The 5,250-nt window shown below is 46.4% G+C and overlaps 1 pseudogene; it reads left to right on the top strand.

Moving 5' to 3' along the window:
• Positions 1 to 2,083: 2,083 nt before the first annotated feature.
• On the top strand, positions 2,084 to 3,041 carry LOC103527162 (annotated as a pseudogene).
• The last annotated feature ends 2,209 nt before the right edge of the window (positions 3,042 to 5,250 follow it).

A 5,250-nucleotide genomic window follows, 5' to 3' on the forward strand; every position in this document is an offset into this window, starting at 1 on the left:
TAGTCAATTGGAACAAATTGAGGACAAGGTCCACGATGTTCAAAAGGAGGCAGAACACAATTGGGTTGGAGCAGTATTTAGCTCCTTAGGGATCCAGGTCTCTGGTTGGATATCATCAATTATACAATATGGAATTATGATAACTATCATTGTTGTGATTGCTTTAGTAATGTACAAGGGTTTATTGGGAATGATTATCAAAGAAACTCAGAATACACGAAGGGTCATGAAGGCTATAACCCGGAAGGAGGTAATATCTCCAGAAGAAGGGATGCCTCCACCTGCTTATCAAGAGGTTTAAAGGTTGAGCATCCTTGCGAAGGAATAATCGAAGGATGCTCAAAAGGGGGGAGTTGTTACAGTTTATAGTAGAAATAAAATAATATTGGTTGTAAAATTTTAAAAGTGAACAAATTAAGAGTTAGAAGGGGCTCAGGTAGACTAAAACTCTGGAAATAAGTAACTAGTTAAGAATGAGCTAATCCTTACAAGAACAATAATCAAAGGAAAATAAGGAGTGTGTCGACCCCATCAGCAAAAACATTAATCAAAAGGAGAATAGTTAGGTAAGCTGATACTATATACCAAAGATCAAGATGAAAAATTGTATCCAGGTGGTGGGCCAGGTGGTAATGACAGCTGAAATGGTAAACCGTGGATTTACAGTTTAAGAGATGACTATCTATTGTTATTTGTAAGATCTATGTGACTGTTTGTCTATTGTTATCTGCATGATCTATGTGACTGTTTGTGGCTAAAATTTATGTAACTCTGTACGTGGCCTGTAATGAAAAAGAGTATAAAAGCTGAACCAAAAATGAGGGTCTTCGGAACCCTGACTTGGGACGCTAGTCCACAGGCTTCCCGGGCCCTGAATAAAGCACCGCATAAACTGACTCTGTTGGTTTGTGTTTTTGGATACGGGCAGCACCTGGGCCTCAAGGCCCTTAGCTTACTCTTAGCTAAAGCTAAATAGTCAGGATTGCTCACGTCTGTTTTCTTCCAGACAATTTCCCAACACTGGAGCAGTGTCAGAGGGAGAGGCCATGGGGTTGCCTTCTGCTGGGGATGGCTGCAGGGGCTGAAGGGGTGTGTGTGTAGGTAGGGGTGCCCAGGCTGTCCTTAAGAGCAGGGTCCTGCAGCCCAGGGGCTGTGTGCTGGGGCAGGGACTCTGCTGCCTGCCTGCCAGGGGCAGCTCTCAGCCTGCCCAGGGAGCTCCCTGGTGCTGGCAGAAGCTGTGGCTGGCAGGAGACAGGGAACACAGGTCAGGGTCTTGGAGCTGGTGGTATTGAGAGCCTGATGAATTGGTCAGGGATGCTCACAGCTCCAGTTGATGCCCAGAATATTTCTGAGGGGCATTTTCAGGAGTCCCTTCAGGGCAGGGCTTTCCTGCTCCAGTCTGGGCTCTCCTCAGGCTCTGCTTCCACTTGTCTCTCCAGGGCATGGAAAGCTCTTTCTTCACTCTGTTGAAGGCACAGAAACCCCAGTTCTCCTCAGCCCTTGTCTGAGCTGTTCCTGAGCCCCTGCACAGCCAGAGATGCCCCTGGATAGGTCCTGCTGCTTCTAGGAGGGGTCTGCAGGGCAGAGGTGATCACTCAGGGGGTGGGATGGGGGCTGTGAGCACTGACAGGGAGGAGGTCCTTACTCTGCACTAAGGGACAGTCCCTTTGCCTCTCAGCACCCTCAAGGTTTCACTTCCAGAGCAGCAGAAATGCCAGGGAGGCATTAATATTTTCCTCATGTCTGTTTGAGAAACTGGACCAATCCAAAAAACCCTGAATCCCTTCAGCACTGCTGTGCAGCCTGGTGGTGCACTGAGGGTGACAATGCATAAAAGCTCTTGGATTACAAGAGTGTCTAAGACCCTTGGTGTTCCTTTTTTTTCCAATTGATTTAGGGCAGCACTGATCTCCCCTGCTCTCTTATGGACATTAAGCAAGGAATGTTCGAAAGGGACATGCCAAAGGTGTTCATGAAAGGGGAGACGCTGTTTTTGTGTCTCTACAAGGAATTTAATAACGTTTTATAACACTGTCCTAACTTCTTCCTTTTTTTTCTTCCCCTGATAGGTCTATAACCCTAGATGCAGAAGATGTCCAACAGCAGCTCCATCAGCCAGTTTCTCCTCCTGGCATTTGTAGACACGCGGGAGCTGCAGCTCTTGCACTTCTGGCTCTTCCTGGGCATCTACCTGGCTGCCCTCATGGGCAACAGCCTCATCATCACCACCATCGCCTGTGACCACCACCTCCACACCCCCATGTACTTCTTCCTCCTCAACCTCTCCCTCCTTGACCTGGGATCCATCTCCACCACTCTGCCACAATCCATGGCCAATTCCCTCTGGGACAACAGGGACATCTCCTACAAGGGATGTGCTGCACAGCTCTTCTTCTTCGCCTTCTTCATCACCACAGAATTTTTATCTCCTGACCATCATGTCCTACGACCGCTACGTGGCCATCTGCAAACCCTTGCACTCCGGAACCCTCCTGGGCAGCAGAGCTTGTGTCCACATCGCAGCAGCTGCCTTGGGCACTGGATTTCTCACTGCGCTCCTGCACACAACCAATACATTTTCCCTGCCCCTCTGCCAGGGCAATGCTCTGGACCAGTTCTTCTGTGAAATCCCCCAGATCCTCAAACTCTCCTGCTCACACTCCTACCTCAGGGAACCTAGGCTTCATGGTCTCAGTGCTTTTCCTTTTTTAGCATGTTTTCTATTTATAGTGTTCTCATATGTGGAGATCTTCAGGGCTGTGCTGAGGATCCCCTCTGTGCAGGGAAGGCACAAAGCCTTTTCCACGTGCCTCCCTCATGTGGCTGTGGTCTCCCTGTTCATCAGCACTGGCATCTTTGCTTTCCTGAAGCCCCCCTCCATCTCCTCCCCATCCCTGGACCTGGTGGTGTCATTTCCGTACTCGGTGGTTCTTCCAGCAGTGAACCCCCTCATCTACAGCATGAGGAACCAGGACCTCAAGGATGCTTTGTGGAAACTGATTACAGGGTTTTTTTCTCAAGTAATAAAATGCAAATTTTGATATGCATCATTGATAATGTATCTCATATAATTTATAATGTGTCTCATCACAGGCTCAGTCTGCTTTCAGGGACTTCTGATGGTGGAGGTTTTTTTCTCTATTTTATATGTAATAATGTTGTGCACAAAGAAATCTTCTAGTTCATACTATTTCCAGTTCTGTATCCTCTTTTCTGGTGTTAAGCAAGGGCTGCTGGAAACGTTTTTAAAATAAGATATCTTTCCTATTTTTGAAAAGTAATTGTCACGGTTTAACACTGACCCGGCAATTAAACCGAATAACAGACGCTCTCTATTAATCTCTCTCTCCCCTCGATGAAGAAAGGAGAGAGAATAAGGGAGAGAGACTTATGAGTTGGAAACTAAACTACACAACTTTAATGAAACAGTAATGGTAAATAGGGAAAAATTACTAAATATATACAAATATACAGGAAAATGGAAACCACATTCCTCCCCCCTCTCCCCCAATAACTCTCACGTCACCACCGAGGCTGTAGGGCAGCCCTGGGAAAGTCCAGGCTGGACTCCTGGAGTCGGCAGCAGTCGGGAACCGGAGGCAGGAACACACAGATATGGGCTGGCACGGGTCAGGACCACAGGCAGACGAATGGACAGGATCCTTCCAGGATGCCAGGGAGGAAGGGAAGCAGGAAAAGATCCGGAAAAGATCTGGCTCGGTCCTCGTGATGCCTCAAGTTTATACTGAGTGTGACGTATATGGGATGGAATACTCTGTTTGGTCAATTCTGGCATCTATCTTGTCCGTTCCTCCCTAAAGGGAGGGTTCAGGTGGGGCCTCTGTGTCCTCCTGGACAGTAAAATATTTTCATGCAGAGCTGAGCAGTGTCCTTGGCCCTGCATACCAGTCTCTAGCAGTAACTATAAACATCAAGTGTTATCAATCCTAGAAACAGACACTAAGAAACTTGCTGTTAGTTTCAGCAAGTGCAGCTACTTACAGGAGACTTAGCTAGAAGCAAAAGTACAAAAACAGAAAACCACCTTTATCCTGGCCCAAACCAGGACAGTAATGACCCAGCAGTGGCTTTTTTAACTGATGTCTTATTTCTCAGACTTCATCTGGTGTTGGATCCAACCACACCTGGAGTCCTCTAAGAAGGAGTTTAGAAAGCAAGGGGGTTCACTCTGACCCTTGTGATTCAGCAAGAGGGCCATCCTCATTCTTTTCCCTATCCCTGAACATATCACTCCAGCTTGGTCCTGGCTCCATTTCCACTGTCCCTCTGTAAAGCAGCATAGGTGAGAAGAATGGGAATGAGCAATGAGAAGTATTTAATCATTAATCAGTCATTAAACTTTTCTTGTCTCCATCCATTCCTCTACCTCACTACTGGGGGAAAGCTGAGTGAGTGGCTGTGTGGTGCTCAGTGTCTGGCTGGGGTTCAACCACAACAGTCTTTATCAGGGCCCAACGTGAGGCACACAGTGCTGAGATAATGACAGGTCTGATCAGAGCATGTTGAAATATTTAGTTATAATTTTTCCCCGTATGGGTTTAACAGTCACTGGTCACCATGTTGGTTGGTTTGGTCTCGGAGCTGTTCTTAGAACTGTGGGATGTCACACCTTCCTCACTACTTTTTATGCTGAATGTCAACTCTGCAGTATGCTTAAGGGTATCACTGGGCTGTGCTTTGTGGCACTGATGGTGACACTGACCGGGGACCTGAAGCCACCATGGACATTACCTCCATAGTTCAGGTGACATCTTCTACGGGCTGTTACTTACATTTTTCACTGTTTTTCTTAGGAGAAACTGGTGTAAGATGTCTCTGTACTTTGAATGTCATCTTCTGGAAATGAGATTTAATTACACTTTTCCCTTTTTTTTCCTTTATGGATGGGACATTATTCCTCTTCTTCTTGTTCTCCCTATCGCTAACTACAATAGCTGAAGTTCTGAAAATTTGTACTGTCCTTGGGATGTCAAAACCTGTGTGGTCCCATTTCTAGGAACCAACATGGCCTAGGGTGTGGTTAATGTCTTATTCAAGATAAAAAAACTCTCTATGAACACTACCTAGAGATCAAGTTGGTGTGCTTGATTGCAACAGATGTTTCACATTCATGGATCAGCTGTGCAATAACATCCATGCTCAGTCCACCCCTCCCTCATGACCCCATCTGTGTGTTTCATCTATTCTTTGATAGATTTGGTGGGCCCACTAAGCTATAAAATAATTCAC

This window comes from Calypte anna, chromosome W (genome assembly GCF_003957555.1).
Source record: "Calypte anna isolate BGI_N300 chromosome W, bCalAnn1_v1.p, whole genome shotgun sequence".
NCBI classification, from domain to species: Eukaryota; Metazoa; Chordata; class Aves; order Apodiformes; family Trochilidae; genus Calypte; species Calypte anna.